The sequence below is a fragment of the Gossypium hirsutum genome, chromosome A01, assembly GCF_007990345.1.
Source record: "Gossypium hirsutum isolate 1008001.06 chromosome A01, Gossypium_hirsutum_v2.1, whole genome shotgun sequence".
Lineage (NCBI taxonomy): Eukaryota > Viridiplantae > Streptophyta > Magnoliopsida > Malvales > Malvaceae > Gossypium > Gossypium hirsutum.
Window position 1 is genome coordinate 10,679,165 of NC_053424.1, and position 13,846 is coordinate 10,693,010.

Genomic DNA, 13,846 nt, shown 5'->3' on the forward strand with positions numbered 1-13,846 from the left:
CGGTATTTTGGCTTTTCGGCATTTATCGCTTTAAGCTATGAAAAAGGGTTCGTTACACACCTGTTTGGTGATATTCCTCGACGAGATCTCCTACACGATTTCTCCTATAATCCATCGTTAATAATCAGCTTCCCATAATTGAACCAAACCAAAAATCATCTAATACTAATACTACCACATTCGGCCACCATCCATAATGGCCTTAGGAATCTTACCTTTGTCGTGATTGATGACTAGGTCTAGCCACTCCGGTGATCCAAGCTACTCCAAGTCGACACTACACCTTGCTGCTCCTCCACTAAATAAACCACAAAAATATTAAAAGAAGACCCCATAAGGCCTATACCCACATTCGGCCACCTCCCTAAACTAGAGGGGTTTCGGCTTTCAGCCAAAAGTTACTCTAGGAATTGTTTAGAGTTCGAGTACTTACCACATTCTTACTCCTCTTGAATTCGGATGCCTAAAAGGTAAAGGAATTGAACGCCAACAATTGAAAGGAAGGAAAAGGTTGCTGGTCACAAAGAATCGGCACCCCCTATCTTCACTGATTTCGGCTTTTGCGGTATTTCAGCAGAAGTAGAGATTAAGGAAAGAAATAATAAATGAGTAGAGGAAAGTAATGGGCTGGTTTTTGAAAAAGAAAAGGGAGAAAAGATGAGAGGAAAGATGGTAGATTCGGCTAGGGAAGAAGAAAGAAGAGAAAAACTAAAACAAAAGAGAAAACGGCACAGCTAAGACCCTAATGCCGAAATTGCTAACCTAATACCCCTCTGCCAAAATCCCCTCTTTAATCCCTTCAAATCGGCTAGGCTCTATCCCTTTCTCAAATCCCTAAAATCTCTCCCCTTATCCTTCCTTAATCCATGCATCTTAACTATTTTAAACTCTCTCCCATAGAGTTCCATCCAGCTTTAAACTCTAGCATGCACAAGTATAAAAATAACATTACCATTGCCATTCTAGGGAATCGAACCCAGGTCTTCCTCTATGCTCCACACGCCACTTTTTTTGGAGCTTAGTGACGTCACCCTTGCCACTTTACCAAGGCTCTTTTTGTGATACACTTTACCCACAACTTTATATAAGAGCACCTCGCCAGAACCCCTAACTCCTAAGTCCAAAATTTTAAAAAAATTCTACCGGGTTTTGGCCAACTCATGGGCCTTCCATAAGCCCATTTACATACCCAAATTATGAATTCCATAATCACATACCAAATTGTAGAAACTTATTTAAAATATCAAGAATCGCGAAAAACCCGAAAATCAGGATGTTACATGTTTACCTTAAAAGTGCCGAACTTGGGATGACTCACCTCCACTGTACCGAATGGAAAAATACTAAGTACCGTAAGAGGGATTTCCTCATTTGGTGTGGTAGTGACAATGTGAGGATCAACAGTATCGAGTAAGACTGTATCGCCGACCTGAAGTTGATTAGGAGAGGTATCGGGCTTGTGTTTCGGTAGTTTCGGTTTAACATGTGTTCTTGGTTTGTGTTCTCGCCATTCGTCTAGCTCCTCTATCTGTAGTCTTCGTTCTTCATGGACGTCTTTGTTCTCTTCATGATAGTAGCGCACTATCTCTGTTGTCTTTGTTCGAGGAAGTTCCTGCAAGGGCGATTGCATATTAGTTTTATCATCGACAATTTTGATAGCATTATCTTGAGTCTTAGAGGTTTTGACTGAGTCGCGTGCTTGGGGTGTTACTGCATGAAGCGTTAGCTCTCCTGTGCCTACATTAATAATGGTTCTGCCAGTTGCTAAAAATGGTCGTCCTAAAATTAGAGGTACCTCGTTATCCTCTTCCATATCTAAGACCACGAAGTCCACTGGGTAAATACATTTATCAATTTTAACGAGACCGTCTTCAATAATACCCTTAGAAAATCTAACTGTTTTGTCAGCCAATTGTATGCTCATCCTAGTCTGTTTGGGTTTACCGAGACCTAGTCATTTAAACATTTTATATGGCACAACATTTATACTTGCCCCTAGATCAGCTAAAGCATTATTCACAGATAGACTACCAATTAAGCAAGGAATTGTAAAACTCTCTGGATCTTTCAATTTGTTAGGTAGCTCATTTTTTAGAATAGCTGAGCAGACTGCATTGAGTTCCACATGTGATGTAGCGTCTAATTTCCTTTTATTTCTCAGAAGTTATTTTAAGAATTTTGCTGAGTTGGGCATCTGCGAAAGAACATTAATAAAGGGTAAGTTAATATGTAATTTCTTTAAGAGTTTGACAAACTTACCGAATTGTTCTTCTGTTCTGTGTTTCATCATCGCTTTAGGATATGGCACACGAGGTTCATGATTTGTACTTACCTGTTTGGGATCATTATTGTTTACCTCTTCTCGTCCTTTATTCATCGTGTTGTCTTACTATAATTCTGGTTCAGGTGCAATGAATCCTTCCTTATCTTGAGTGCTAATTGCATTGAGGTGTGCTCTCGGATTAGGTTCAGTATTACTTGGTAGGCTACCTTGTGGTCACTCGGAGATTAGTTTGGACAGCTGGCCTATCTGAGTTTCTAATCCTTGGATCAGTGCTCGTTGATTCTTAAGTGTTGTCTCGGTAATTTAGAAACGGGTTTCTGACACCGAGATGAATTTAGAAAGCATCTCTTCAAGGTTTGGTTTCTTCTCTTGTTGATAAGGTGGCTGTTGAAAACCCTGAGGATTTTGTGGCTTTGAATTTCCATGACCTCCCCAGGAAATATTTGGGTGGTTCCTCCAACCTGCACTTTAAGTATTACTGTATGGGTTATTTTGAGATCTAAAGTTATTATTACCCATATAGTTGACTTGTTCCTCTTCGGTTGTAGGATTGAAGGATTGATATTCTGTATGCACACCTCCTCTGCTTGAGTCACACCTTATTACTGGATGTACCTGCGTAGAGCCAAGAAAACTATCAATCTTTTTATTGAGAAGTTCTACCTGATTAGAGAGCATGGTGACTGAATCGACGTTATAGACGCTGGCTATTTTCGTTGGCTTTGTCCTTATAACTTGCCACTTATAGTTATTCAGTGACATCTCCTCTATAAATTCATAGGCATTTTTTGGTGTTTTATTGTTGATGGTTCCGCTAGCAGCTGTGTCAATCATTTGTCTTGTTGAGAGATTCACACCATTGTAGATGTTTGAACTTGCAGCCAAAGTGGTAACCCATGGTGGGGGCACCTTCTCAGTAACTCCTTGTATCTCTCCCATGCATTGTAAAGTGTTTCTAAATCCATCTGCACCAAAAGAAGAGATATCATTATGCAATTTAGCCGTTTTAGCCGGCAGAAAATATAGTCATTTGTTCCCATGTAATGATAGACCCTCGTGGTAATGAGTTCAACCACTGTTTAGCTTTGTTTCTCAATAAAAAGGGAAATATCCGAAAATGAATGGAATCATCAGAAACGCCATTGATTTTGAATGTATCGCAAAATTCAAGAAAATTCACCAAGTGCGTGTTGGGATCCTCATCCTGCAAACTATTAAACTGAACAAACTACTGTATCATCTGAATTGTGTTAGGTTTTAGTTCGAAATTATTCACAGCAATAGTAGGTCTAACTATACTAGACTTAGTTCCTGTTAAAGAAGGTTTAGCATAATCATACATAGTACGTGGAGTAGAATTTTGATTAGCTGCAATTGCAGGAGGCAGCTAATTGCTTAGATTTTCGGCCATCTCTTTGGTTGGGGTTTGAGTATCGTTTTCTCGCTCGTTCTCCATGTAGCGTAAACTACGCCTTATTTCTCTTTGATTTTTGCGAATTGTGTGATCGATTTCTTCGTCAAAGAGTAATGGTCCTGACAGGTTTCTTCTAGTCATAAACTATAAAAACCTGCCAAGAGAGAAAAAGTAAATTAATAAATAATAAAATAAAATAAAATAAAATTGCAAGAAAAATAAATGACTAAAGTAATAAAAATTTAGTGTTCCTAATATTTCAGTTCCCCTGTAACAGTGCCAAAAACTTGATCGCGTGATTCGTAACAAGTAATAAATATTTATAATGAAGATCAAACCTAGACTAACTATTATCATGACGAAAAGGCAAGCGCACCTATCAAACAATAGTATAGTAATGGCAAGACTGGGATATTGTACCCAAAAGAACCAAAAGTACTAGTAATAACTATCTTTTTATTATCTAACCTAGAAATAAAAGGGTTTGTTTATTAAACTAATTATCTAAACTAATTAAAGCAAAGAGAAAATTTGGAAAAAGACTTGAAGAGAAGCAATTGATAAAGACGACACCCAAGGAGGAATCCACCTAGATTTCACTTGTTATCTGACTCTGAACCAGACGATTTATTCACTTGACTTGGTCCGTAGAGATCCCTAAGTTAAGTTATTATCCCTATTCAAGACTAATAACGTCTAATCCCTAGATTGAATAACTGAGACTTTTCTTTAATTAACACTCTAGGGTTGTATTAACTCGATCTATGGATCCCTTTATTAGGTTTCACCCTAATTCGATAAAATCTCGTAACGCTATTTCTAGGTGTTCGATTAACTCTGCTTAATTATGCCAAAGCTACTCTTAGGCAGGGTCTATTCCTCCTTTGCATAAGCACATCAAATCATGAATTAATACCCGGAATATTAACTCAAGCATTAAGAACACATAATTAAGAACAAATCAAGTATTTATCATACAGTTCAGATAATAATACAAGATCCATCATAGGTTTTATCCCCCTTAGGTATCCAAGGGGTTTAGTTCATAATAAAATAAAAGTACATCTTAAAAGTATGAAAATAATAAAACATAAAGAAAACTCTAAAACCCCTGAAGGAATTCTAAGACAGATCTTCAGTCTTGGAGTAGCTCCAACTTTTGAGATGGATCATCTGGCTTTCTTCAAGTAATTCCTGGCATGTGGTACTGTATTCCAGAAAAGTTTTGAAAAGTGCGGCCTCCTTCTAGGTCATACTTAGGGTGTTTATATAGGCTTTGGATTGGCTTTCTTCCTCCCTAAGTATCCTTTTCCGTGTAAAATACAATTTTTTGAAAAAGGGACACGCCTGTGTGCCACGACCACGTGACGTGATTACCATGCCGTGTTCGATCTGTTGAATTACACACGGCCGTGTGGGCTCAATGACCAAACAATATGAATCGTGAAAACCTTGGTCGACACCCTCAAAGGCCACAGGCGTGTGAGATGCTCGTGTGGCAAGGCTTAGGCCGTGTCATCTTCTCGATTTGGTCCGTTTTGTCTCTTTTTAGCTCGTTTTTGGCTCCTTTCGACTCTTTGTGCTCTCCTGAGTACAAAACATGATATAACCGGATTAAGAGCACCAAAATCCACAAATCTAGTAATAAACATCCATAAATATGCTAAGTATTTAGGGTATAGATATGTATAATTTGGCATTTATCACACATTTTATGGATGATTTTTCCTTAAAATTGGTGAATTCGATGCTCCTAATGCCTTAATTTCATATTTTATACTTAGGTAAGCATAGGAGAGTGAAAGGAATGAGAAACGGGCCAAAAACGGAGAAAATAGGCCAATGTATGAAATCAACACGTCCTAGACCTCTTCACACGGGCAGACCACACGGTCATGTCAATTTGGCAGAATCGAAGCACAACTTACACGGGTTAGCCACACACCCGTTCCTATTTAACAGGCTTGACCACGGCTTGAAGTAATCGCACACGGACGTGTTATACGGGTGTGTCCCTGTCGAGCCCAAATTGAGTCCAATTCAGAAAAGGCCAATTTTTAGGGTTCTTAGGTATTCTAAAGCCTATAAATACACCCTAAAGGAGGAGGAAAAGGGACACACAGGGAAGGAAGCAATGAACTGCTCAAGAATAGTTGATTGATCCATCTCAGAAGCCGGATTCATCATCAAGACTAAAGATCTCCCTTCAATTTCCCTTCAAGAGTTTTAGGTTTTTCTTTATGTTTTGTATTCATTATTCTTCTGAGATGTTTACCTTTTTAGTTATGAACTAAAACCCCTAAATACCTAAGGGGAATGAAACCTAAGATAGATCTTGTTATTATTAACTGAATTGTATGATAAATATTTGAATTGTTCTTAATTATGTGTTCTTAATTCTTGTCTTGATATTCCAGGATATTGATTCAAGTTAAGCTCTTATTCAGAGGAGGAATAGACCCTGTCTAAGAGTACATTTGTCATAATTAAGTGGAGTTCATTGTGCGCCTAGAGATAGGGTGACAATATTTTGCTGGATTAGGGTGAAACCTAATAAAGGGATCCATAGATCGAGTTAATGCAACCCTAGGGAGTTAATTAGAGAGAGATTTCAATTATTCAACCTAGGGTTAGACGTTGTTAGTCTCGAGAGGGATAATAATATAACTTAGGGATTTCTACGGATCAAGTCAAATGAATAAATCGTCCCATTCAGAGTCAAATAACAAGTGAAGTCTAGGTGGATTTTTCCTTAGGTATTGTCTTCATTCAATCGTTTTTCCAAAAGTAATTCCCCAATTCTATTTTCTGTGAATTCTTAGTTTAGTTAATTAGTTAGTTAAAACAAACCCCATTATTCTTAGGCTAGATAATAAAAGACAGTCATTACTAGTACTTTTAGTTCCTTTGGGTTCGACAATCCGGTCTTGCTAAAGCTATACTACTGTTCGATAGGTACACTTGCCTTCATCGTGATAATAGTTAGTTTCAAGAATGATTCATTATAAATATTTAAAACCTGTCACGAATATCACATATCATGAATTAATTCAAACAATATGATATGAAAATGGATGAAATGATTGTTGTATCCTCCATAATTGACAAACTTCCTCCATCTTGGAAAGACTTTAAAAGAAGTCTAAAACATAAGAAAGAGGAAATATCTCTTGAGGCTTTGGCAAATCATCTTCATATTGAAGAAAAATAAAAAAAGAAAGATCAGAATCTAAATTCTAAAAATCCTAAAGTGCATGTTACAGATGAAGTACAGACTACTAAACCATTCAAAAGAAAGTTCAAACATACTGATAGAGCACCTAAGTTCAAAAAGAAACAAAATGGCTCATGCTATCATTGTGGTAAGCCAGGAAATTTCAAGAATGAATGTCGATTTTTAAAGAAGAAATCATCTTCTAAGGTTGATAATAATGAAAAGTTCATTGCAATGGTATCTGAAATTAATATGGCACAAGATGATAATACATGGTGGATTGATACAGGAGCAACCAAACATGTGTGTAAAGATAAAAGCATGTTCACAAAGTTCGCATAATATGAAAATGACAATTTCTTGTACATGAGAAATTCTTCCACCGAGCAATCAAAGACTAAGGGTCTGTTGAACTACAATTCACTTCTGGAAAGGTTTTAACCTTAAATGATGTATATTATGTACCAGAAGTTAGAAAGAATTTAGTGTCTAGAAGTCTGTTGAATAAGTTTGGTTTCAAACTTGTTTTTGAGGCAGATAAGTTTATTTTGTCTAAGGGAGGAATTTTTGTAGGGAAAGGGTATTTGTATGAGAGTATGTTCAAACTGAATATTATTAATAAGAATAAAAATACTATTTTTGCTTATATGGTTGAATCTTTTTGTTTATGGCATTATAGATTAGGTCATTTGAATTATAGAAAATTGAATAACATGTATAAGTTAGATTTAATTCTTGTTTTTAATAATAATATTGACAATGCGATACATGTATGTTGACTAAAATTATAAGAAACCCTTTCCCTAAGGTTTAAAGAAAAACAAAATTGCTTGATTTGATACATAGTGATTTATGTGACATGCATAATACTCCTACATTAGGTGGAAAGAAATATTTTGCTACTTTTATTGATGATTGTTCTAGATATTGTTATAAATATTTATGGCATTCAAAAGATGAAGCGCTTAATTAATTTAAAGTTTATAAATCTAAAGTTGAACTTCAGTCTGAATCATTTATCAAGTGCTTAAGATCAGATAAAGGTGGAAAATACTATAATCCAAGTTATTTTGAATCCACTAGGATTGTCCATCAAGTTTCAGCCCCTTACACACCACAATAAAATGGTGTAGCTGAAAGGAAAAATAGTTTTGACTGAAATGGTAAATTCAATGTTATCATATTTAGGTCTTGGACAAGGTTTTTGGGGAGAAGCTGTTCTAACAGCTTGTCATATATTGAATAAAGTTCCTAATAAGGAAACTAAAATAACCCCCTATGAACAATGGAAGAAAAGGAAACTAAACCTTAATTATTTGAAGGTTTAGGGTTGAAGAGCTATTGTCAAAATTCCAACACCTAAATGTAAAAAGTTAGGTGAAAGGGGAATTGAATGCATATTTATAGGATATGCACATAACAGCAAGGCTTATAGGTTCATGGTAATTGAACCAAATGATTCAATTTCAATTAATACTGTTATTGAATCAAGAGATGTTATTTTTGATGAAAATAGATTTAATTCTATATCAAGATAATTATAGCGACAACAATTGATTCATTCTTCAAATGAGAATGAGATTCCATTGGAACAAATTGATAATAATGATGAATCTTGTCAAGAATTAAGAAGAAGTAAGAGGATTAAAAAGGTCAAAGATTTTGGACAAGATTTCATTATGTTTCTTGTAGAAAGAAAAGGTGAAAGTATATACAATTAGATACCTTATTGTTATAATACAGAATCTGATCCTATTACATTTGAAGAGGCAATGAAATCTCAAGACTCTGCTTTTTGGAAAGAAGCAATAAATGATGAGATGGATTCAATAGTGGGAAATCAAACTTGGATCTTAGTTGATCTTCCACCAGGTTCCAAACCAATAGGTTGTAAATGGATCTTCAAAAAGAAAATGAAGGTCGATGGAACCATTGAAAAGTTTAAAGCAAGGTTCGCAGCCAAAGGTTTTACACAAAAACAATGTATTAATTACTTTGATACCTATGCTCTAGTAGCAAGAACTACTACCATTATACTTTTAATATCACTTACCTCTCTATATAATTTGGTTATTCACCAAATGGATGTTAAAACTGCATTTTTAAATGGTAAATTGGAAGAGGAAATGTACATGGAACAACCGGAAGGACTTGTTGTTCCAGGACAAGGGCATAAGGTATGTAAGCTTGTTAAATCTTTATATGGACTTAAACAAGCACCAAAACAATGGCACCAAAATTTTGACAATGTTGTTTTAGCTAATGGCTATAAAATAAATAAATTCGACCAGTGCATATAGAGCAAATATGAAAATGGAAAAGGTGTCATAATTTGCTTATATATAGATGACATGTTCATTTTTGGCACGGTTTTGGAGCAAATAGAAAACACAAAGAAATTCTTGTCAAACAACTTTGCTATGAAGGATGTGGGTGTAGTAGATGTTATTCTTGGGATTAAAATAACCCAAGATGAAAGCACTATAACTTTATCACAATCACATTACATTGAAAAGGATGTGGGTGCAGTAGATGTATAAATCGTAATTTATACATATTTTTATCCCACGATTAGCATATTTTTGGATGAATTATCCTTAGATTTGGTGAATTCGATTCTCCTAATCCTTTAATTTCATGTTTTATACTTAGGTGAGCATAGGAGAGTAAAAATAGTGAGAAACAGGCCAAAAATGGAGAAAATAGGTCAACGAGGGACAGCCTGGACTTCTTCACACGGGTAGCTCACACTCCCGTTTCCATTCAACAGACTCAAACACAATTTGAAGTAATCGAACATGGGTGTGTCACACGGGCGTGTCCCTGTCGAGCCCAAATCTAGTCTTATTCGGAAAAGGCCACTCTTGAGGGTTTTGAAGCATTCTAAAGCCTATATAAACACCCTAGGAGGTACTTGAAAGACACACATGGAGTAGGAGGCAAGGAATTACTCGAAGAAAGCCGATTGATCCATCTCAGAAGCCAGATTCACCTTCAAGACTGAAGATCTCTCTTCAATTCCCTTCAAGAGTTCTTGGGTTTTCTTTATGTTTTTTATCATTATTCTTTTGAGATGTTTTCTTTCATAAATATGAACTAAACCCCCTAAATACCTAAGGGGAATGAAACCTAAGATGGATCTTGTTATTATTATCTGAATTATATGATAAATATTTGACCTGTTCTTAATTATGAGTTCTTAATTCTTGCTTTAATATTCCAGGATATTGATTCAAGTATTGATGTGCTTATTCAGAGGAGCAAAAGTCCCTGTCTAAGAGTAGATCTAACATAATTAAGCGGAGTTGATTGCACGCCTAGAGATAGGGTGACATAATTTTGCCAGATTAGGGTGAAACCTAATAAGAGAATTTATAGATCGAGTTAATGCAACACTAAGGGTTTTAATTAGAAAGAGTTTCAATTTATCAACCTGGGGTTAGATGTTGTTAGTCTCGAGAGAGATAATAATATAACTTAGGGATTTCTACGGATCAAGTCAAGTGAATAAATCATCTGATTCAGAGTAATAAAAAGTGAAGTCTAGGTGGATTTTTCCCTTAGGGATTGTCCAAATCATTCAGTTTTCCAAAAAGTTATTTCCCCAATTTCATTCAGTTTTCCAAAAAGTTATTTCCCCAATTTACTTTTTGTGCATTCTTAGTTTAGTAATTAGTTTAGATAAAACAAACCCTTTATTTTTAGGCTAGATAATAAAAAGAAAGTTAATACTAATACTTTTAATTCCTTTGGGTTCAACATCCCGGTCTTGCCATAAGCTATACGACTGTTTGATAAGGTGCACTTGCCTTTGTCGTGATAATAGTTAGTTTTCAAGAACGAACATTCATAAATTATAAAACTTATCTCTATTCACATCACATTAACTGTATATCAGCATCTACACCCATGGATCCTCAAATAAAATCAGTATTTAATGCTGGTAGGAAAATTGATCAATTGAAATATACAAGTCTAGTTTATTGTCTTATGGACATAATGACTTGTACAAGATGAAATATTGCATATGTTGTTGGGAAATTGAGTAAGTACACAAGTAATCCAAGTAGTTTGCATTGGCAAGCTTTAAATAGAGTACTTAGGTACTTAAAGAAAACTATTAATTATGGATTGTGTTATAATGGATATCTTCCAATTTTAAAAGGGTATTCAGATGTTAGTTGGACTACAAGTTTGGAAGATCATGCATCAGCTAGTGGATGGATGTTTCATTCTTGGTGTAGGAGCCATTTCTTGGGGTTCCAAGAAACAAACATGTATTACTGATTCCACCATGGCAGCAGAATTTATTGCATTAGCCGCTGCATCTAAAGAAGTAGAATGGTTAAGAAATTTTCTTTATGATGTGCCTTTATGGCCTAAGCCAATTTCGCCTATTTCTATCCGTCGTGATAGTGATGCTACTCTAGCAAAGGCATATAGCCAAGTATATAATGGAAAGTCTAGACATATTGGATTAAGACATAGTTATGTCCGAAAATTAATCTCTGATGGAGTGATCACTATTAATTATGTGAGGTCAAGTGAAAATTTGGCGGATCTTTTGACAAAAAATCTTGCTAGAGATGCAATAAAAAGGACCTCAAAAGGAATGAGACTTCCATTAATTAGTGTCACCCATGATGGAAACTTGACTCAACGCTTGGTATAACGTCAAGTCTTGAGTTCAATGAGACAAAGTACATCATTAGTATGTGACTGTTAGCACTATAAATAAATCCATCCTAAGCTTAAAGTGCTAGGTACCCGTAATGATAAGGGAAGGATGAGTAATGTACTCTTAATGGACCCATAACATAAATATGTTAGAGTGTTCTAATTACGGGAACACTCTTGATGGGATCTACCTATGTGAGTGGAAGTGTGGCCGCTTCTAAGAGCTCAAAAGCTTGGCTTTGACAGCACTCATGAAAAGAGGACACAAACACATGGCCATAATAGTGTTCCTAGATACTATGCATTGACCGATGTTGAAATCATTATGTGAGATGTGTTCGGTTAATCAAATAAAATAGTTGGTTCAAAGCTTAGTCTACCATGCAATTTCGATTAACTTTAACATGTTTTCACTAAGTGAAGGTTCAATTGTAAGATACCTTCATTTATGCAAATTGATTTCCAAGAATATCAAAATCTAAAATATTTTGAAAATGAGGGGAGATTGTTGGAACATTTTCAAATATTTATAGTGTTCCAATAAATATAAATGAATGGGTGTAATTAATCAAAAGATTATATTATTTGAATTTTTTGAAAAAGAATTATAACTATTTAAATAATATTATTTGAATATTTATAATTAAATGAATAATTATGTGTTTATTTTAAAGACATTATTATTCAAAAAGACACCTGTTGATAAAAGATGCTTCTATGAAGAGACATAAAAATTCCTATAAATAAGAATGAGAGTTCATTTGGAAATCATACCAACAAATTCTAATATTGTTTCTTTTCTTCCTTCATATTCTAATATTATTAGATTATTCTATAAATTAGTATTACTGCAGAAATCTTTTATAGAAATTGAGTGTGTCGTGGGCTATTCTCATCAGTGCAAAACGTAAATAGTCATTAGATTCATTGTATCCTCGAGTTTAATTTGCTTGAAACTCATTTTCACACCGAAGATAAGTGGGGCGAATATAACCTTAAAGATAGTGGTTTGATACACGTATTGGAGCCTTGTCTTATTTATTCTTCTGTTCGAGTTCCGTTTGTGTGTTTGATATTTTCCTCACCGGATATTTGTATTAACACAAATGACCATCTCTTAAATAAAGAGAAAAGTATACATTTAAGTACATTTTTCATACATACTTTTTTTCTCACTATCTTAGACATACAACAAAAAGAGTGCCATACTAATGCATAGGCAAAGGCAGAAGCAACAACTGTGCAATAAATAATACAAGTTTCCAAACTAGAAATAAAAGACATTGAAGAAACCATCAACAAGGAACATGTATTTCCTGACAAACAAAAACAAAAGGGAAACTGAATTGCATCTTACATCTTCCATTTTCAGAGACAAACTTATCATACTCATGATAGTCTCACTGGTGGGCTTTACATTATGACAGCCAATCAGAGAATAAATTCACCAAACCTTATAATGAATTAAACATAAAAAGGGGAAAAAATAAGTCGAGTTACTAATACTAGTTAATAATCAAATAACATGATAATCCTAATATGGATAATAATAAATGACTCCTTATTGAAACTATCGTGTATTTTAGATGTCATGTTTTAAAGCTCCAGAAGCCTTTTACAACTGATAAACCGTAATATATACATATTTTTACCCCATTCTTGGCATAATTATGGATGATTTTTTCCTTGATTTTATTGAATTCGATACTCCTAATCCTTTAAATTCATGTGTTATACTCAGGCAAGCTTAGGATAACAAAAAAGAGCGAGAAACAGGCCAAAAACGGACAAATTAGGCCTAAATCAATGTTTCACACGGCCTAGGCAGTTCCACACGGGTAATCCATATGCCCGTGTGTGACACACGGGTAGACCACACACCTGTGTGTCATGGCCGTGTGGACATTAATCCAAGTCAGAATTGCACACGGCCTGAGCATCTTCACACGGACGTGGCACACGGCCGTGTCCCTGTCGAGCCCAAGTCTATTTCTACTCAGAAAAGGCTTATTTTGGGCTAATTTGGGCATTCAAAAGCCTATATAAATACCCTAGAAGAGGATGAGAGGGCCATACAGAGTTGGAGGCAGAAAATACTTGCGACTAGCCGTCAGAATTACCTCGGAGCCAGGATCTACATCAAGACTGAAGATTTCCATCCAATTTCCTAGAAGTTCTTGGGTTTCTTTATGTTTTGTTGTTTTCTAAACTTTGAGATGTTTTCCATTATTATTATGAACTAAACTCCCTAAATACT

General features: G+C 35.2%; 1 non-coding gene across 1 annotated transcript; it reads left to right on the forward strand.

Moving 5' to 3' along the window:
- Window positions 1-3,175: 3,175 nt before the first annotated feature.
- Window positions 3,176-3,282, forward strand: LOC121206957 (small nucleolar RNA R71). Its single transcript, XR_005902130.1, has one exon. It is a non-coding gene; the product is annotated as a small nucleolar RNA R71 (small nucleolar RNA).
- The last annotated feature ends 10,564 nt before the right edge of the window (window positions 3,283-13,846 follow it).